The sequence below is a fragment of the Scyliorhinus torazame genome, chromosome 5, assembly GCF_047496885.1.
Source record: "Scyliorhinus torazame isolate Kashiwa2021f chromosome 5, sScyTor2.1, whole genome shotgun sequence".
Lineage (NCBI taxonomy): Eukaryota > Metazoa > Chordata > Chondrichthyes > Carcharhiniformes > Scyliorhinidae > Scyliorhinus > Scyliorhinus torazame.
In genome coordinates, this window is record NC_092711.1 from 215,309,625 (window position 1) to 215,331,661 (window position 22,037).

The following is a 22,037-nucleotide window of genomic DNA, read 5'->3' on the forward strand; positions in this document are numbered from 1 at the left end:
GCAAAGCACCTAATTCATTTTCTCCAATGACAGTAAAACAAATATTTTACTAGTGTGCTTAATAAATTCACCATGCAAAGAAAATCTTATCCATTATCCAAGTTCCACTTTGTGAAGAACTGTGCATGTCAATGTGGGATTCATCTGAAAGCCACTGGGGTGGATTCCCTGTTGGCTCATGCCAGTATCAGGGACCATGATGCGGCGGAGAATCGCAAAATCAGGATCTGAGTGGGCGTCAGTGGGCGCCGATCCAAACACTATGTTCCGACCCTACCCCCCCAGTGGCGCTGGAATCGAGGTCCATGACCGTGCACTAGCGGGAGGATGAAAATGAATCTTAATGACCCATTTAGCGGGCTGGCACCCTGTGCTCTGGCCCTCCGTGATTCGCCGGTCCCTGGGGCTGGGAATCACGCTGGCGCGGATCACGTGGTCTTTACAGGGTAGCCCTGGCATGGTGGACTTCACGGTGGGCCAAGGGGGTAACTCCAAAGGGGAGTTGATCCAAAGTCCAGCCGAGGCCTCCTCTCCTCCCCCCCCCCCCCCCCACCCCCCCCCCCCCCCCCCCCACACACACACAATTCACCATCTGCCCACCCCTCCTCTACCAGGCACCCCATCATGGGACCCCATGGATAGGAAAACCAACCCCCCCACCCGCCCGTAGTAGGGAGATCCTCGCTTCTGGGGACGCTAGTAATAAGGAGACACCCTCTACCCCCTCCTCAAGGACCCCATGAATAAGGAGCCCCTCTTCCAGGGACCACATGAATAGGGAGAACCCCCACTATCTCCAGGGACCCCCAGGACCCCTGTAATAGGGAGACCCCTCTTCACCCCCCCATATCCAAAGGAAACTGCAATAAGGAGACCCCCATCTGCAGGGATAAGTGCAATAGGGAGGCCCCTACAGAGAGACCCCCTAACTGAAGGACCCCCTGTCTAAAGGGACCCCTCCCCCTCAAGAACAGAGACCTGTTTGGAAGCTGGAGAGCAGTCTAGACCGGGGCAGTGAAAACACATTACAGCTGTAACACTTAGCTGGATCATCCACCTGTCCATTCCTGGAAGGAGAACAGCTGTGATCTGTTTTTCCACTCACAGATCCATTAACTGCAAGAAATTTAAAGTTTTCTAGTGGGCAGTGATTGACGCTTTCAAAAACCAACTGCTGCCTTAATTCATTCAACTGTCACCGATAAGTGATTCTTAGTGGCGAAACCTCAATATTTACAAACATTGACCATATCAAAGGGAGGTAAATGCATTGCAATCACATGCCTGAGTGCTTGGAATGCACTATTGATTAATAGTATGCTTCCCTTGTTAGATATCAGTTATTCAAGCCATATGGTTTCTTTTGAATTGGATGTTCATTGGTGGATTTCTTTTCATAGAACCAAATACTCTCCTCTTTGCTTGACCCTCTTACCCAGTGTATCCCTTTGCATGCTAATTGTACCAACTTCCTTGCCCAACTCACCATTTTCTCTTTCGACTCCGCCAGCAGGTCAACAATCATTGCCCTCTCCCTATACCTCTCCAAAATATCAGTTCACTCCCAAACAAGGCTTTTGCCATCCACGATTTTATTGTGAATGATTATATTGACACCATGGCTTTGAATTAAATTTGGTTCACACGTGGCAAGATCCTGCCACTTAATAAAGCATGGCTGTTATCGACCACCCCTGCCAAAACTGGCCCTTTACATTAATTTACAATTTCAAGACTTTCCCCAATTCTTTGCATTTTCTCGCACCTCGCTTTGTTCTCTCTCACATCACCTTTAAAATCCTCACCAAATTTATCCCCAAAATATCCTGCTTCCTGTCCTCCCTTAGTTTTTACAGTGATTACCTCATCATCATCAGTGATTTCAGTCTGCATGACAACTTAGATTCCCTCCCATTCCACGGATTTCACTGTCCTCATGTCTTCCCTAAACTTACTCCTCCATATTAACTCTCGTAGCCATACATATTTACATCCATGCCTTTGATCTTGGCATCTCATGTAGCCTCCTTGGGCTTTGGTAGCAAACACTTCCTGTATTCCTATGCCCATAGCACCATACCTTCTTCTGACCCCACTTCCTTCTGCATCTTCCGCTGAGGAAAAGCTCTGTGCCAGGTGGTTTAACATTGAACTAGCTGGTAGCCTGAAATAAAATTATAGTTATTACCGTGTCAGTGAGTTACCCTTTGACACTATTACAGACAGGAGGGGGGGGGGGGGTTATTTTAAACAGCACATTCTCCTTTCACCACCTGCCCATAAATAGAAGGTGTTTTTTGATTTGCTTCTGCCTTCATAAGTGGTGGCATCTTCTCGGTTTTGTTATGATTCAATTTTCTATTAATAGCCCCACAGCACACACCAGGATAGAATGAACTCCAAGAATTTATTTGCATGCTCAAATGAGGGGGCTGGCAGTCACAATGTTGCCCCCTTTGCATTCATACAGTAAAGGACGGATACAGAAAAGAAAGGTTTACAGTGCAAAGTTCAGAGAAAGTAATTGGTGTTTCATGTGGGTTCCACAGTCCACAATCAAAGTCAAATCAGGCATTCTTTCTCGGAGGTCAGTAGGCTCAAAACAGATACTGTAAAATTCACTTTTCCGGTGGAGTTGACTTCACACGATTAGACAGGCACACACACATGATTTGAATTTGATTTATTGTCACATGTACCGAGGTACAGTGAAAAGTATTGTTCTGCGTACAGTCCAGACTGATTATTCCATACATGAAAAAACATAGGACATACATAAATGCACAATGTAATAATCTTTATTGTCACAAGTAGGCTTGCATTAACACTGCAATGATGTTACTTTGAAAAGCCCCTAGTCGCCAAATTCCGGTGTTCAGGTACACAAAGTGGGAATTCAGATTGTCCAAATTACCTAACAGCACGTCTTTCGGGACTTGTGGGAGGAAACTGGAGCACCCGGAGGAAACCCATGCAGACACAGGGAGAACGTGCAGACTCCGCACAGACAATGTCCCAAGCCAGGAATCGAACCTGGGACCCTGGCGCTATGAATAGCTTTGAATGGGTAAACTTTGGGCGCGATCTTCCGACCTCTTTACACTCTCGCTCAAGTGATATGAGACCGGTGAATAGCGGGAGAGGCCAAAAACGAGAACCGCACCAGGCGTCAAACAGTTTGCGATGCAACCGGCCCGCTCCTGCAGGTGAAATTGGGATCTCGTTGCAGCGAGGCGAGAAACCAATCATAATAGTAATCTTTATTGTCACAAGTAGGTTTTATTGCAATAAAGTTACTGTACAATCCACCGCCTGCTCGGGTACACTGAGAATTCAGAATGTCAAAATTACCTAACAGCACGTCTTTCGGGACTTGTGGGAGGAAACTGGAGCACCCGGAGGAAACCCACGCAGACACAGGGAGAACGTGCAGACTCCACACAGACAATGACCCAAGCCAGGAATCGAACCAGGGACCCTGGCGCTGTGAAGCAACAGTGCTAACCACTGTGCTACCAATACATAGGCACAGGCATCGGGTGATCATACGGAGTGTAGTACTAAATCAGTAGAGAAGGTGGGTGAAGAGATTAGTTCAGTCCATAAGAGGGTCATTCAGGAATCTGGTAACAGCGGGGAAGAAGCTGTTTTTAATTAGTTAATAATCTTTATTGTCACAAGTAGGCTTACATTAACACTGCAATGAGGTTACTGTGAAAAGCCCTAGTCACCACATTTCGGTGCCTGTTCGAGTACAGTGAGGGAGAATTCAGAATGTCCAATTCACCTAACAACACGTCTTTCGGGACTCGTGGGAGGAAACCGGAGCACCCGGAGGAAACCCACGCTGACACAGGGAGAACGTGCAGACTCCACTGGGAATCGAACCTGGGACCCAGGCGCTGTGAAGCACCAGTGCTATCCACTGTGCTACCGTGCTGCCCTGTTAGTCCTCAATATCGGTTTTGAACCTTTTAGTTCGTGTTCTCAGACTTTTGAATTTGCTGCCCGATGGAAGAGGTTGGAAGAGTGAGTAAGCTGGGTGGGAAGGGTCTTTGATTATGCTACCCGCTTTTACAAGACAGAGTCAATGGATGGGAGGCGGGTTCGGGTGATGGACTGGGCTGTGTTCACGACTCTCTGTAGTTTCTTACAGTCTTGAACCGAGCAGTTGCCATACCAGACTGTGATGCAGCCAGTTAGGATGCTTTCTATGGTGCATCTGTAACAATTTGTGGACATGCTCAAATGTCCTTAGTTTCCTGTGGAAGTAAAGCGCTGTTGTGCTTTCTTGGCCATAGGATGGGTGTGGGTAGACCAGGCCAGATTGTTGGTGATGTGCACACCATGGAATTTGAAGCTGTCGATCATCTCCACTTCGGCACCATTGATCCAGACAGGGGTGTGTATGACCAGCTCCTTAGTTTTGTTGACGTTGAGGGAGTGATTGTTACACCACGCCGAGAAGTTCTCTATCTCCCTCCTGTACTCTGACTCATCGTTATTCGAGATCCAACCCACTACGATTGTGCCATCACCAAACTTGTAGATGGAGTTGGAGCCAAATTTTGCTACAGTCGTGTGTGTAAAGGAAGTATAATAGGGGGCTAAGTATGCAGTCTTGCGGGACCCCAGTATTGACGACTGTCGTGGAGGTGTTGTTTATCCTTGCTGATTGTGATCTCTGGGTCAGGAAGTCGAGGATCCAGTTGCAGAAGGAGGAGCCAAATCCTAGGTTTTGGAGTTTTGATGTGAGTTTTGCTGGGATTATGGTGTTCAAGGAAGAGCTTTAGTAAATGAATAGAAGTCTGACATAGGAGTGTAGTTCCAGGGATATAGCGTCTGCTTTGGCCAGTTGTAGCGGTATGCAAATCAGTCTTGAAGTTAAATGTACAGAACTTTTGTCAGAAACAGTGTGGATGGGGCTACTGCATTCCATCTGGACTATACCACTTTTACGTGAGGCTGCTTCTGGGATGGTGAACAGCACACTGAATTTGCAGTTCCGCATGGCTGTATTGCTGATTTCACAAACTAGAGGTTCATGTCACATGAATCCCAACTCCACATTTTTGAAAAAGGGTGAGTATCGGTCATTTGTGTCTCCGCAATGGTGAAATGTCTCAGCCATTTAAAATTGAAAGGATAGCTTCGGGGACCCATTGTCCTCGCAGAAGAGCATACTCCAGTTGTCCAACCTCGGTTCTGGAATGTGGAGCTCTCTTTGAGTTTGATCTTTGCAGCCCACATGGGGTCTGTTGTATCTGTAAAATCTCAGATACTTCGACCAGTATTTGAATCAAATTTTTACCCAGATGTCTTTATTAACGACGAGAACAAAGGACAACACAAGTATAAAATCAAACTAACTTTATTTTATAACAATAATATTGACCCTTCTTTTGACCCAATAACATTTACTAAAGATTCCAAAGATTCTTTATGCCACCTGTAAAGATGACTTTGTGTTATAACCTGCCTGCTTGCCATTGGCTGGGGACTAATGACAATCCCACAATCCTGTGGGAGTATGAACTTCCCCAATGAGGGGGCGGGGGCGGAGATATCATTAGCAGACTCCCTGTATAAATAAAGCTGGCCAGTGTGGAACCAGCCAGGAAGGAGTGAGCAGCACGCGAAGTTGCTGCTGCTGTTATATATTGTAAATAAATGTTATTTCTTTGTATCCTTAAAACTCGTGCTGGATTCTTCGTGGCCCTCACAAAACTGGCGACGAGGGTTAAAGTGAATAGCTGTCTATACTGCTGAAGCCACCTCCCTGGATTTTTGTTGGATACAGATTGGAAGTTGTTTTCTATTACACCATGCCTCTGTACGGACGTTTGGATGTTTTTGATGCTACAACGGATGCGTTACTATTTCCGGTCAAACAACATCACCGAAAACGAGTGGCAGGTGGTCATATTGCTCACCGGCTGCGGCCCGCATACGTTTGGGGTGATTAGGAGCCTTACGTACCCAGCTGCGCCGGACACCAAAATGTTTGATGAACTTGTGAATTTAGTGGGGCAACATTTTAACCCAACCCTGTCCACGATAGTCCAACGTTACCGGTTTAATACTGCTGAGAGGACCTCAGGAGAATCCCTTGCCGACTTTCTATCCAGGCTACGCAGGATTGCTGAGTACTGTGACTATGGTGAGACCTTGTCAGAAATGTTACGTGACCGTTTGGTTTGCAGTATTAACAATGCGGCCCCCAGAGAAAGTTGTTAGCTGAGCCAACATTGACTTTTCAACAGGCCATTCAAATAGTATCGTCCTGAGAGAGCACAGAACGAGGAGTGCAGGAGCTACAGGGACTGGAGGTGCATGCCTTGGTACGCAACCCCTTCCGTCCGAAAACGTCACCTTGGGCAAGGCGACGTCCGGATCGATGCCAGTGGCCGTCGGACATTCCTCCCCGAAGGGAGCCTTCTCCAGAACCAATGGATGAGGAGCCATGTCCGTGTCAGACTTGTAGGCACCAACCCCGTCGCGGACGCCGGTCCTGGGGGCGCCAGAGGCGCCGTCGTTCCGACCGAAACTGGGACCAGCCCAGGGGCCGGACCTTCCATGTGAATGAACCTGCGGCGACTACTCCTGAGGACGTGGAGACGGAAGATGACTGCCTGCAGCTGCATTGTGTGGCAGGTCCCCGTGTGGCCCCCATTAAGGTGACAGTACGGGTCAATGGTCACCCACTTGAGATGGAGTTGGACACTGGCGCAGTGGTCTCCGTGATCGCCCAGAGGCCATTCGACCGCATCAAGCAGGGTATACAGACCCTTACATTAACCGACACACAGGCCAGGTTGGCCACCTACATGGGGGAACCATTGGACATTGCAAGAACTACGATGACCCCTGTTGTTTATGGACGCCAGGAGGGGCGTTTCCCACTTATCGTGGTGCGCGACCATGGGCACAGCCTGTTGGGTCGGGACTGGTTGCACCATTTGCGCTTGCAGTGGCAGCACATCCTCCAAACAGTTTCTGGAGGGTTGACTGAGGTGCTAGGACGATACCCAAATGTATTCCAGCCCGGTTTGGGGAAAATAAAAGGGGCCGTAGCCCGTATCCAAGTCGAACCAGGAGCCATGCCACGCTATTTCCGGCGCGCCCGGTGCCTTACGCCTTGCTCGAGAAGGTAGAAGGGGAGCTCACTCGTTTGGAGACTTTGGATATTATCAGGCCCGTCCGTTTCGCTGACTGGGCAGCACTAATTGTACCTGTAATGAAGCCAGATGCCACAATTCGCTTGTGCGGTGACTATAAACTTACAGTGAATACGGCTTCCCGACTCGACCGATATCCAATGCCTCGCATAGAGGATCTCTACGTGAAGTTTGCAGGTGGACTCTCGTTCACAAAATTAGATATGAGTCACGCCTCCCTACAGTTGGAGCTGGACCCTGCCTCCCGACCATATGTAACGATTTATACACACCGGGGCCTGTATGAATATACACCTTTGCCCTTTGGAGCCTGCGCTATTTTTCAACGCGTTATGGAGGGCATTTTGAGAGATTTTCCGCGTGTCGCTGTCTACTTAGATGACGTTTTGATCACAGGAACGTCGGAGCAGGAACATTTGGAAAATCTGGAGGCTGTCCTGAGACGCTTTTCGGAGGCTGGAGTCCGTTTACGTCGCATAAAGTGCATCTTTCAGGCGAAGGAAGTAGTCTACCTGGGTTATCGGGTGGACCGCGAAGGTTTGCACCCGGTCCCAGTGAAGGTGCGCGCGGTTCAACAGGCCCCAGCCCCGACTGACACTTTGCATCTTCGTTCTTTTCTCGGCCTCGTAAACTATTACGGGAAGTTCCTCCCCAATCTGGCAATTACACTGGCCCCGTTGCACCTTCTGCAAAAGAAAAATCACACCTGGGTTTGGGATCAGCCGCAAGAAATCGCTTTCCGGCAGGTAAAACAACAATTGTCGTTGTCTGGGTTACTAACCCACTATGATCCTGGAAAGCCTTTGCTCGTCACATGTGATGCATCCCCGTATGGTATTGAGGCCGTCCTGAACCACACGATGGAGAACGGGGCCGAGCGGCCGATAGGTTTTGCCTCACGCACATTTACTGCAGCGGAAAAAAAGTACGTGCAGATCGAGAAGGAGGGCCTGGCAGTGGTCTTTGCAGGTGAAAAGTTTCCACCAGTACGTGTATGGCCGCCACTTCACTATCGTGACTGATCATAAGCCTCTGCTGGGACTTTTCAGAGAGGATAAGCCAATACCGCCCATTGCTTCCGCACGGATCCAGCACTGGGCTTTGTTGCTCGCTGCATACAAGTATTCTCTGGAGCACAAATCAGGAATGCAGATAGCGAATGCCGATGCACTGAGCCGATTGCCTTTATCGACCGGCCCCATGTCGACCCCCACGCCCAGTGAGGTGGTTGCAACCCTAAATTGTATGGACACCTTGCCGGTCACGGCATCACAGATCCGTGAGTGGACCCAGACGGAGCCAGTCTTGTCAAAGATTCGGCACATAGTCCTGTATGGTGGGCAGCATAGACAGCTCCCAGGCAAGTTGCCGGCATTTTCCTCCAAGCTGTCAGAATTCAGCGTGGAAGACGACATCCTCTTGTGGGGGACGCGTGTGATTGTCCCGGAAAATGGGCAGGAGCTGATACTAAGAGACTTGCACAATGGGCATCCAGGTGTGACCAAAATGTAAATGTTGGCTCGGAGTTATGTATGGTGGCCAGGCCTCGACACCGACATTGAGAAGGTAGCCCAAAACTGCTCCATTTGCCAGGAGCATCAGAAGCCTCCGCCGGCCGCGCCCATACATCACTGGAAATGGCCAGGGCGGCCTTGGGCACGCTTGCATGCAGATTTCGCAGGCCCTTTTCAAGGATCCATGTTCCTTCTATTAATCGATGCCCAGTCTAAATGGCTAGAGATGCATAAAATGGTGGGCACAACGTCCTGCGCAACAATTGAGAAGATGCGTTTGTCCTTCAGTACGCATGGCCTCCCTGAGGTGCTGGTCACGGATGACGGCACTCCATTCATAGGTGAGGAGTTTGCGAGGTTCATGAAGATGAACGGCATATCCGCACTGCCCCTTACCACCCGGCTTCAAATGGGTTGGCGGAGCGCGCAGTGCAGACATTCAAACGGTGCCTAAAGAAGCAGTCTTCCGGGTCAGTGGACACGAGACTGGCTCGCTTTTTGTTTTCGTATAGGACCACCCCCCATGCGGTGACTGGGGTAGCTCCTGCAGAATGCCTAATGGGACGGAGACTTCGCACCAGCCTTAGTATGGCTTTCCCGGACATTGGCGCAAAAGTACGCCGCACACAAGAACGACAGGGACATGGCTTTTCTCGGCATCGCCCGATTCGGCAGTTTGCGCCCGGTGACCCAGTGTTCGTTCGGAATTTTGCTGGTGGTGCCCAGTGGGTCCCTGGCGTAATCTTTCGCCAAACGGGCCCTATACCTTACCAGGTGCAAGCCCAGGGTCGTCTCCAGTGCAAACATGTAGACCACGTTCGGTCCAGAAGACTATCCCTTCCAAAGATTCCCCGTCCCCGGAGCCCATTTCTACTGCCACAGAGACCAGAGACAATGGAAAATAGTCCTCACAATCTTCCTCTGGTGCCTCACGCAAAGCCTGCTCAGGTCGCGTGGAGATAGAGACGCCGCGATGACGGAGGCAGCTGACCTAGACTCCGAGATGGAGACACAGGACACATCAGAGGGGGAATCCTCGGGACCACGGGCCGTGGATGTACAACCGTTACGCCGTTCATCACGGAGGCGCCGGTCTCCATCTCGTTACACTCCGCCCGATCCAGCGCCTTGTGCAAATGGTGTCTGGCCTGCGGCAAAACGAGTCCGACGCCCTCCTTCGCCAGGGTCTTCGGTGGATTCCTTGGACTTTGGGGGGGAGGGATGTTATAACCTGCCTGCTTACCATTGGCTGTGGACTAATGACAATCCCACAATCCTGTGGGAGTATGAGCTTCCCCAATGAGGAGGGCAGCGAAAGCATTAGCAGACTCCCTGTATAAATAAAGCTGGCCAGTTTGGAACCAGCAGGAAGGAGTGAGCAGCAAGCGAAGTTACTGCTGCTGTTGAATATATATGTTATTGCAAATAAATGTTATTTCTTTGTATCCTTAAAACTCGTGCTGGATTCTTCGTGGCCATCACAAAACTTTGGTTGAGCCGTGGGTCCGATTCCCTGAGTCTCTCAGGTCCGTCATTGTAAAGGTGGGTCATACAAGCTGCTTCCTTCTGCCTTTGGTCAGATGTCTTGATTGCCTCTTCATGGAGTCTTCACTGGGAGTTCCGGGTGTTTGATTCTTACATCTCTCCCAGTGCCTTTCAGAGAAACTACTCTCGGGAGAGGGTCCCAACACCCAGTGGGTTTCATGATGTCCACTTGACAGGACACCGGCCCCCCCCCCCCCCCCCCCCCAGAAGTCCATCTCCGGTGGTGTTGCTTGTACATAACCTGTTGCCTTATAAGGTAATGGCAGGAACTCTGGGTGCCCGAAAGTCTGGCTCAATCTGGGCTACTGACAATAGATCGGTGCATATCAATAGTGTGCGATGATCTTCTGATGGGTGATGCTGCAGGTCCAGACATGTTCTGGCAGCTTGTTTGTTGGTTTTATATTTGACTTTGGTCAAGTCTGAATTCCCAACAGCCTGCCTGAGGTTTGACTGTAGTTTGATTTTAAATTGCCTAATTCTTTAATTTAAAATATGCAATTTAATTGGGCTCAATATTAAGCCCATAATCCAGGTCGGCATGTGACACAGTAGTTAGCATTGCTGCCTATGTCGCTGAGGACCGGAATCCTTGGCCGTGGGTCACTGTTCGTGTGGAGTTTGCACATTCCCCCCGTGTCTGTGTGGGTCTCATCCCCACAATGCAAAGATGTGCAGGTTGGGTGGATTGGCTACGCTAAATTGCTCCTTAATTGGGAAAAAATTAATTGGGTGCTCTAAATTTTTTAAAAAAGGTTACCACAGTACCTCCTCTGCGTAAGCGAACCGGATCACACAATCCTAAAAAAAACATCTAAACGAGCAACGATCCGAATCTTGGGCTTGTAATACTATCCCTAACCCACAATATAGTAACAACAAACTTCATAAATACATTAATTTCAAATGAGTACCTGAGCAGCAATAATGGAAAAAAACCAAAATGACAAATCAATAAATACCAATTGCAAAATTCAAAAGAACACAAACGAGGGGGATTAAACATCAAGGTTCTTCTTTGCACATCCTTTCCTAAAGTCGGATTGCGCTCTCTAAATCCAGGCTTTGTATGAATTCTTTCTTCCACCTGGCAAATTTCAGTGTGAGGCTTGTTAGGTGCACCGCCATCAGCAGAATGCCTATTAAGGTCAGGTGTGACAGGAGATGAACCCATGGGTGAATTTGGATATTTGAACCCCCAATCCCAGAGGTCCTCCCACCATGTCGTGACTTTAACCTCACTAATGTTTCTTTTCATTTCCCCTGTTCGTTGTACCACTTTGACAAAGGTCTTGTGTGCAGAAGCCAATTGTGTTCGATTTGGACAAAGTTTTTCGGGCAGAAGTGTTATCCCAGTATTAAGTAGGGCAGCACGGTACCACTGTGGTAAGCACAGTTCTTCACAGCTCCAGGGTCCAAGGTTTGATTACCCGGCTGCGAACGGTTTTATGGCTCATGGACGTGATTCTCCTTGTTGGGGACTAGGTCCCCACGCCCGCTGGAAAACGGGCGAGAATCACTGCGGGCTTTTTCCTCGAACGTCCGGAGTGATTCTCCGTTTTCCAGGGGGCTAGCAGGGCCCCAGCATGCGTCCCGCAGCTCTGGCTGCCGGCGGGGCCCTGCTGTCCAGACCACACGGCCGCGCATGCGCACAGCGGCCGCAAGCGGGTCCGCACATGGTGCACGGCGACCCATTTCTGCGCGGATGGCGCCGACATGGCGGACCCACACAGCGGGTCCGCGTGGGGTAAGGTAGGTCCCCCCCCCCAGATCGTGATGGCCCGCCGATCAGTGGCCCCCGATCGTGTGCCTGGCCACTGCTGCGGCCCTCCCCCGGAGTCCGATTCCTCTCACCCTCCACCAGGACTGCCACCGCGGGTCCGAGCTCCCGCCGGGTGGTACAGGATGTGAACCACGCTGGTGGGAGTTTGGCCGGTCGACAACAGAGAATTGCCGCGGGGGCCCATTTCAGCGACCCCGACTGGCGCCGCATCGAATCACGGAAGCGCCGTCATGCCGGATTTCCAGCGTGAACGGCTATTCTCCGGCCCCTCGCCGGCCGCGGTTCTGGCGCGGAGGGTCGGAAAATCCCGCCCCATGTCTTTCAAGGTACGGTTCATTCTTTCCACAATACCACTGGATTTGGGGTGGTAAGAAATGTGGATCTGTTGTTTTACCCCAAACAATCCCATTACCCGTTGCATTACCAGGGCAGTGAAGTGAGTGCTCTGGTCTGAGTCGATGCTGCGGTGAAGACCCCACATAGTGAATATTTGCTGTATTAGGATGTTAGCCATAACCTTTGCCTTGTTAGTGCGGGATGGGAATTCTTCCACCCACTTACTGAAAGTGTCTACAATGACCAGGGTGTATTTGTAACTTCCCGTGCCGGGCAGTAGGGGACCGATCTGGTAAATCCTGGGGCCTTCCACAGGGCAGTGTGTCTCAGTCCCCCCTTCTGAGCATTTTTATCAGGATTGTTCTGTGCACAGATTATACAATTATTGACATAATGTCGCACACCCTGCTCTAGGTTTGGCCTCCACCACAATCGCTTGGTTTCTCACGTGTTGTTCCTGCCCCTTGATGGCCCTGGATTCTGAAAAATAATTTGATTGCGGCCCTTGGTTAGGACCACTCATAGGCCACCTTTAAGGACTAGCCCGTCCTGTATGGAGAGTGCATCCTACCATTTCTTAAAGGAGTATGCCCTTCCTAAATCTATTTTAGGTCCTGGTCACTGTATTGGGCCTGTTTAAAGTCTTCTGCCGTGGTCTGGTTGACGGTTACAGCTTCAATTAGTTTGGTAACGGTGGGTTGCCAAAATTCTCTTTCCCGGACACCCTGTTTTACTAATTCAACCGCCCTTATGTTCCCAAGTGGGGAGGTGCGACAATGTGGTTTTGGCAGTAACCCATCAAGTCTAGGAAGACACACAACATGCTCATGTCCTTCGGTAGGGGAAGGCGTATTACCGACTCGAAAAGCTTGCTGTCAATCTCGTGCTTCCCCACTACCGTACCCAAGTAGGAGACTTGTGGTCTCATGATTTGGGCTTTCTTGGCGTTTACCTTCCAGCCTAATGTAGTGAGGAGGTTCAGCAGTTCTTTTAGCAATTAAAGTGTTCTTCCCTGGTTTCAGTTTGGAGGAGATCTGAACCCCCTCTAGGCCTTTCGAAAGCCTCTGATGGAATATAGAAGGGGAGCTGTGGAAATTCTGTGACACACACGTCCATGGAACGTGAAGGCAAATTTGTATTGGCAGTAATGGTCTAATGGGATTGACCAGAAGCCGTTACTTATGTCTAAAATCGTCATCTAGCAGAGCAAGCCTCATCATGGCTTCTGGGCTGGTAATCATAGAAAGTCCCCAGAGCAACGGTGGGGGCTGTGATGGGAGTTATTTGGTTCAAAGCATGATGATCAATCGTGAGTCTCCAGAAACCGTCCGGTTTTCTTACCGGCCATATCGGGGGGTTATTAGTGGCGGCAAGACTCACTTTTGTAACTGCTAATCACTTTGCTCACTTCCCTTTCGGCTTCTTTGGGGAAGCCGTACTGCCTCTGGGGTTTTGGATTGGGGCCTTCTATGATTACCTCCCGGCCAGTCGGCCACAGTCGTTTCTTTCACTGGCCTGTGTGTATTGAGCTAAGAGATCCTGTGCCTCCGGACCATGGGTCATTTCAGTGGCTTTTACCCCAACTATCAGATGGTGGAGATCCGGTCTATGTGTTTGACGGTAGCCTGATAGATCGGCATCAGCCATATGCAACAGATAAGTTGCATTTCCTCTTTGGTCGGATCCTAATGGGAGGTGCCGGGGGGGAGGTGCTGGGGGGGTCCGGTCCCGGGGGGGGTGGGCCTGGCCCGCGGTCGAGGCCCACCTCTTGGTGGGCCGGCCTCTCGGGCTGGGGCCTCCTTTGTTCTGCGCTGGCCCCTGTAGCCCTACACCATGTTGCGTCGGTGCCGGTGCGGAGAAGGGAGACACCGCGCATGCGCGGAAATCGCGCCGATCCCACTGCGCATGCGCAGACCCGTGGTGCCCATCTCACGCCGGGATCGGCAGCTGGATCGGCATGGGTCGCTCCGGTGCAGTGCTGGCCCCCTGTAGCGGTCAGAATTGCTGCTCCTGAGGCCATGTTAACGCCGTCGGGAAACGCAACGGCGTCTACGACGGCGTCAGCACTTGGCCTCAGGATCAGAGAACCCCGCCCCTGGTTTATGGGCCAATTTACTGGTCGGAAACCTGTACTGTCCTTCACTCAGACTGGCTGTCACGTGAGGCTCTTAATTCAGGCTCAGACGGAGTGTTGGAGAGTACTGAATTGGTAGGGTTCGGCTTCGGAGCAACGAGGTTACTTCTTACCGAATCCCGCCCAGGAGACGCCAATGTTGTATCCGTAAAATCTCAAACATCGACCAGTATATTATTTGATTTGATTTGATTTATTGTCACATGTACCGAAGTACAGTGAAAAGTATTTTTCTGCGGCCAGGGGAATGTACACAGTACGTACATAGTAGATTAAAAAAAGAATAATCGACAGAGTACATGAGCAAGAGCAACATAGGACTTCGTGAAAAGTGTTCTTACAGGGCACAGATCAGTCCGAGGGAGAATCGTTGAGGAGTCTAGTAGCTGTGGGGAAGAAGCTGTTCCTATGTCTGGATGTGCGGGTCTTCAGACTTCTGTACCTTCTGCCTGATGGAAGGGTGTACAAGAAGGCAAAACCTGGGTGGGAGGGGTCTCTGATAATGCTGCCTGCTTTCCTGAGGCAGCAGGAGGTGCAGACAGAATGAATGGGTGGGTGATTTCTATACTTGTGTGATGCATTGGGCTGAGTTCACTACACTGTAGTTTCTTGCGATCTTGGACCGAGCAATTGCCAAACCAACCAGTGATGCAGCCGGATAGGATGCTCTCTATGGCACATCTGTAGAAGTTAGTGAGAGTCGATGCAGACATGCCGAACTTCTTTAGCTTCCATAGGATGTAGAGACTTTGTTGGGCTTTCTTGACTGTTGCATCAACGTGAGTGGACCAGGACAGACTGTTGGTGGTGGTGACCCCCAGTTTTACCCAGATGTCTTTATTAGCGAGGGAAACAAAGGACAACACAAATATAAAATCAAACCAACTTTAATTAACAACAACAATATTTACCCTTAAATTAATCTGTTATACAGGAGAGCATGATTTGCACAGCAATCCACACACTGAGCACAGTACAACACCTACATCAGAACTTTCTATAATATATTATGGACAAACAAAAAAAATCAAGCCTCTTATTTCTTTCATGAATTCTTAATTTTGATTCTGGTCTAATCGAACAGACATCTGTCTCCGTTCAATTAATTGAGTGTCGGTGATGGTTCAAAGCATTATGGCCTCCTGAGTCAGGAGTCTCCGGTACAAGTTCCACTCCAGCACTTGAGCGTCAGCTTGGATTTTTGTGCTCCAGTATGGTACTGAGGAAATGTTGCACTGTCGGAGATGCTGTGTTTTGCTTAAGAGGATAACCCAAAATTCCATCTACCCTCTAATGTGACGTAAAATGTTCCACAGCATTATTTCAAATAAGAACTGGGGATTAATCCTTGGTATCCTGGCTAATATTTATCCCTGTCAAAATAAAAAAGCAGATTATGTGGTCATTGTCATAATATACACCAGTATATCATGGTGCAGACACACACTGATGGACACGCCGTGGGACCAATCAACATACACAACACCACAGCCAATCACCAGTGAGAGCACACGCACTATAAAGACAGGGGACATCAGAGTTCCTGCTCATTCGAGCTGCAGCTAGCTAGGAGGACAGAGCTCATAGCCTGCAACACAGATATTCACCATGTGCTGAGTGCTTCGACTGGTTAGGACAAGGCAAAGGTCTTTAGTTAAAGCTACTTTTGTATTAACCCACAGTCTAAATATGTTTAAACAGTTAATGGTTCAATAAAATAGTTTTGCACTATTTCAAGTGTTGGTGACCTGTATGTGATCCAGAACACCCAACACATCATGATACCAGGAGTGGTGGGATGCTAGCACTTCTTAGACCTACCTGCAAGTGATCTGCCTTCCGCCAGGATTCCGTCATCCTGCAACATGGACAACATCAGCTCGCTGCCGCCGCTCCGCATCGCCGGCAACCTCGGGGCCAACTGGAAGATTTTCAAACAGCACTTCCAGCTCTTCCTCGAAGCCACGGACAGGGAGGGCGCCTCAGACACCAGGAAAATTGCTCTTTTCCTCTCCACAGCCGGGGACCATGCCATCCACATTTTCAACTCTCTCACCTTTGCAGATGACGAAGATAATACGAAGTTCAAGATGGTCCTCCTCAAGTTTGACACTCACTGCAACAGAGAGGTGAATGAAAGTTTTGAACGCTACGTGTTCCAGCAGCGTTTGCAGGGTAAGGATGAACCTTTCCAATCCTTTCTAACACACCTCCGCATCCTTGCGCAATCTTGCAGCTACGGGCTCACCTCAGACTCCATGATACGCGATCAGATCGTTTTAGGTGTTCAATCGGACCCCCTACGTCAGCAGCTCCTCAAATTAAAGCAACTCCCCCTCGCGACCGCCATCGAGACCTGTGTCTTACATGAAAACGCCAAGAGTCGGTATTCCCATATACAAGCAGCAGCAAGGTCTCCATGAGGCGGAACGGGTCCAAGTGTTTGAGCACCTCCAGGGTCTCAGCCTGGATGAGGGCAGCCATTTCGAGCGCTTTTTGCGGACTCCCGCGCTTGTACACACCAAATGATGGCACGGCGACGTTGAGGAACGTAATGCGCAGGCGCGCACCACGCACGACCGCACCGCGCATGTGCGGTGGCGCAGCAAACGTGCTGACGTCACGACATGCGGCAACTGTGGCTCCGCCCATTTAAAGCGGCAATGCCCCGCAAAATCTCGACAATGCCTACGATGTGGAAGACTTGACCACTATGCTGCCTGCTGTCGAGCAGCTCAGCCTGCCAACTCATATCGCTTCAGCCAGCCTCGCAGTGATGTTCGGGCAATTCAACCCACGGTCACCGAGTCCGATGCGGACTTCCCACACAGCAGTGACACAGAGGACCCGAAGGCGCCTTTTTGAGTCGGTGTCGTAACGACAAACAGACTGTCCACGAAGCAAAGACACCATCCGCTATCGGTATACAGCATCGATCCAGACGATGAGTGGTGTGCCACCCTGACGGTCAACCGGTCCCAAATCCGATTCCGCCTCCGCCAATCTCATGGCATGGTCTGCTTTCCAAAGCCTTTGTGTCAAACCAGCCATCCTTCCATCGGCCTGCCAGCTATTGGACTACAATGGCAACATCATTCCTGCTGCCGGCTCGTGCCTTTCGAGATCGTGGGCTCCTCGAAGGACTCCCTGCTTGGTGCACAGGCATGCAAGCTGCTGAACCTTGTTCAAAGAGTTCACTCTCTCTCTTCTGATGACACGTCTGCCTTCCAGGACGCTGACTTCAGGGTGCAACTCGACGCCATCATCGACCAGCACCGCGACATCTTCGAAGGCATGGGCACGCTCCAATATATTTACAAGATCCTACTCAAACAGAACGCCATTCCTGTGGTGCATGCACCTTGCAGAGTCCCAGCACCCCTCAAGGACCACCTCAAGCAGCAGCTGCAGGACCTCCAAGACCAAGGAATGATCTCCAGAGTAATGGAACCAACCGACTGGGTCAGTTCCATGGCGTGCGTAAAAAAGCCTTCCGGAGAGCTCATAATTTGTATTGATCCCAAGGATCTGAATCGCAATATCCAATCCCCAAGTGCGAAGAGACCACATGCGAGATGGCCCGCGCCAAGCTCTTCACCAAACCTGACGCCTCGAAAGGATTCTGGCAAATCCAGCTCGACAAATCCAGCAGGTAACTGTGTACCTTCAACACCCGCTTTGGCAGATATTATTACAACAGGATGCCGTTTGGGATCATCTCGGCTTCAGAAGTGTTCCACAGGATCATGGAACAAATGATGGAAGGCATTGAAGGTGTTCGCGTTTATGTCGACGACATAATCATTTGGTCCACCACCCCTCAGGAGCATGTCAGTCGCCTCCAGCGCGTGTTCAAACGCATACGGGGAGTAGGGCCTACGCCTCAACAGAGCCAAATGTTCCTTTGGTCAGACGGAACTCAAGTTCCTAGGGGACCACATCTCCCAGTTGGGTGTGCGGCCAGATGCGGACAAGGTGGCTGCTGTCACAGCCATGAAAACGCCAGAGGACAAGAAGGCGGTCCTCCGATTTCTGGGCATGGTCAACTTCCTAGCGAAGTTCATCCCTAACCTCGCCTCTCATACCACGGCTCTCAGGAACCTGGTCAGGAAGACAACAGACTTCCAATGGCATCCTGCCCACGAGTGCGAAAGGAGAGAACTCAAAACCAAACTCACCACGGCCCCGGTATTGGCGTTTTTTGATCCGGCGAAAGAGACAAAAATTTTGACCGATGCCAGCCAATCTGGCATTGGGGCAGTGCTCCTGCAACGCGATGAGGCCTCATCATGGGCCCCCGTTGCATATGCGTCACGTGCCATGACCCTCACAGAACAGCACTATGCGCAGATAAAATAGGAGTGCCTGGACCTGTTGACCGGTGTCGTCAAGTTTCAAGATTATGTGTATGGCCTTCCCCAATTCACCGTCGAGACCGACCATCGCCCCCTGGTCAACATAATACAAAAAGACTTGAACGAAATGACGCCTCGCCTCCAGCGCATTCTGCTCAAGCTCCGGCGATACGATTTCCAGCTGGTATACAGCCTGGGCAAGGACCTAATCATTGCCGACGCTCTCTCCAGGGCAGTCAACACTGCCGTGTGACCCAGCAGGATTCGTCTGCCAAGTTGACGCCCATGTGGCCTTCGTGGCCTCCAATTTACCTGCCACGGATGAACGCCTCGTCCAAATTCGCCACAAGACTGCGGCTGACCCCCTGTTACAGCGTGTCATGCGCCACCTAACAGACGGGTAGCTCAAGGGCCAATGGCCGCAGTTCTACAACATCAGAGATGATCTGGCGGTAGTCGATGGTGTTCTCCTGAAACTGGACTGCATTGTCATCCCGCACAGCATGCGCCAGCTCGTCTTGGAACAGCTACACGAGGGCCATCTTGGCGTGTAGAAGTGCCGCCGACGGGCCCGAGAGGCAGTGTACTGGCCCGGCATCAATTACGACATCGCCAACACAGTGCTCAACTGTCCCACTTGTCAGCGTTTCCAGCCAGCCCAACCACGTGAGACCCTACAGCCCCATGTGTTGGTCACGTCCCCTTGGTCCAAGGTCGGCATCGACCTCTTCCACGCGATGGGCAGGGACTATGTTCTGATTGTAGACTATTTTTCTAACTACCCGGAGGTGGTACGTTTACACGACATCACATCGTCTGCAGTCATCCGCGCCTGTAAGGACACCTTTGCTCGACACGGCATCCCACTCACTGTGATGTTGGACAATGGCCCCTGCTTCGCAAGCCCGGAATGGTCCAACTTTGCCAGGAGGTACAACTTTGTGCATGTGACATCCAGTCCCCTATACTCCCAATCCAACGGCAAAGCGGAGAAGGACGTCCACATAGTAAAACGGCTCTCTGCAAGGCTGCCGATGTTGGGTCCGATTTCTACCTCACCCTGCTGGCCTATCGCTCGGCCCCACTGGCATGTCGCCAGCCCAGCTGTTCATGGGTCGCACCCTGAGGACGACGGAGCCGTCCATTCACATCCCAGACCTCGACCACGTTCCGGTCCTTCAACGAATGCAATTGTCCCGTGCACAGCACAAGGCGGCTCATGACTCCCGTGCAGATGATCTCCCTGCTCTGGCTCCAGATGACAACGTCCACATCCATCTTTCGGATGGTGGCTGGTCTGTAACCGCTGTGGTTCTTCGGCAGGTGGCTCCCCGCTCGTTCTGGTTCGTCTGCAGGACGGCTCCATTCTGCGCCGCAATCGACGTGCCCTTCGTTTCGTTCTGCGCTCGCTAAGTGATCCTCCACTGTTGCCACGCCCTCTTGTTGCCCCTGACCTGGACTATGCAGAGATTCCGGTCACTCTGCATCCTCCTCACTCTGAGCAGCTCGCTCCTCAGCCGGCGGCTCCCAACCCACCCTTGAGGCGGTCAACCAGAATTCGTCGCCCACCTCAGAGACTTAATTTGTGAACTTTGTGGACTTATGGACTTTATGATCTGTTTTGTTCTTCCGTTTAATCGTTCAAGTGGTTTGTATATAGTGCTCATCTCGTTATTCTTGTTGCATACTGTTTTTCTGCACCAGGTACCTTACCATGTAAATAGCTCACTTTTTATGTACATAGTCCTGTAAATATTTCGCACACACGTAGTCAGGAACATTCACCATACACTATTTATTGTCACGCATGTACATTTTTTTATAAAAGGGGGGATGTCATAATATACACCAGTATATCATGGTGCAGACACACACTAATGGACACACAGTGGGACCAATCAACATACACAACACCGCAGCCAATCACAGTGAGAGCACACGCACTGTAAAGACAGGGGGCATCAGAGCTCCCGCTCATTCGAGTAGCAGCTAGCTAGGAGCACAGAGCTCACAGCCTGTAACACAGACATTCACCATGTGCTGAGTGCATCAACTGGTTAGGACAAGGCAAAGGTCTTTCGTTAAAGCTAGTATCGTATTAACCTACAGTCTAAATATGTTTAAACAGTTAATGGTTCAGTAAAATAGTGTTGCACTATTTCAAGTGTTAGTGACCTGTATGTGATCCAGAACACCCAACACATCAGTCATTATCACAGTGCTGTTTGTGAAATCTGCTGTGTGCAAATTAGTAGCCATGTTTCCTACATGTGACTACTTTTGAAAGGTACTTCATTGGTTATAAAGTGCTTTGGAATGTCCTGTGGTTACTCAAGGCATTATATAAATGCAAGTCTTTTCTTTCATGAGTGCAAAAGGATAACCTTTGCTACCTTTCTGGAATAAGCTGATTTAGAATTGGGTGCTGGGAGTGGTGGTGGTGGCTAGAAATGTCTTCTCAGTTCAAAAGGAGGAGAGCTACTAAAAGAATAAGTGCGAGTTTTGAGTGATCTGAGATTCTCGAGCTATTTGGGAAATTGTACCACTTTACTCCTTCCACCATCCAAGGAAATCTAATTTGTCAAAACAGAAGTTAGTCTAATCGTTTGAAGTGATCTATTAAGTGAGTCTGTTGTTGAATGGTGAACTCTTTGGCCCCTACTTTTGTTTAGCTCTTAATAAATTAATGTTAAATTTTCAGGAAATGCTCAAAATACTTGGATCAGCCAGCATCTGTTGAGAGAATAGATTAAAGTTCATATTTCAGGGATTGACCCTTTGGCAGAAAAGTTTTACTTGTTCTCTCCACAGATTCTTACTGACCTATTAAGTGTTTATAGCATTTTATCCCTTGTTTCAGATTTCCATTATTGGCTGTCCTTTTTGCATTTTATTTGAGTAATTTTCTCTTGTTTGTATCCCTACATCACTGCATCATGGCAAGTAGCCAAGCAACCAACTTCTATTAATAGAACCAGTTGCTAATAAAATACATGGAAGTTAGTTGATCTCCTCTAATCCTTTCTCTTTTTTATGTTTGTAAATTTTCTATTTTCTTCTTGGCATCTTCCTTTATTGAGCCCTGGCTGAGATCAAAAGATGCATGGCCCAAAGTTCCCTCTCCATGTTAACCATGATATTAATTATACTTCTGGGCAGCACGGTGGTGCAGTGGACAGCACTGCTGCCTCA

General features: G+C 49.8%; 1 protein-coding gene across 9 annotated transcripts in view; it reads left to right on the top strand.

Moving 5' to 3' along the window:
- hdx (highly divergent homeobox) overlaps positions 1-22,037 on the top strand; it is a 233,682-nt gene that overhangs the window by 76,833 nt on the left and 134,812 nt on the right. The gene's annotated exons all lie outside the window — the stretch shown is intronic.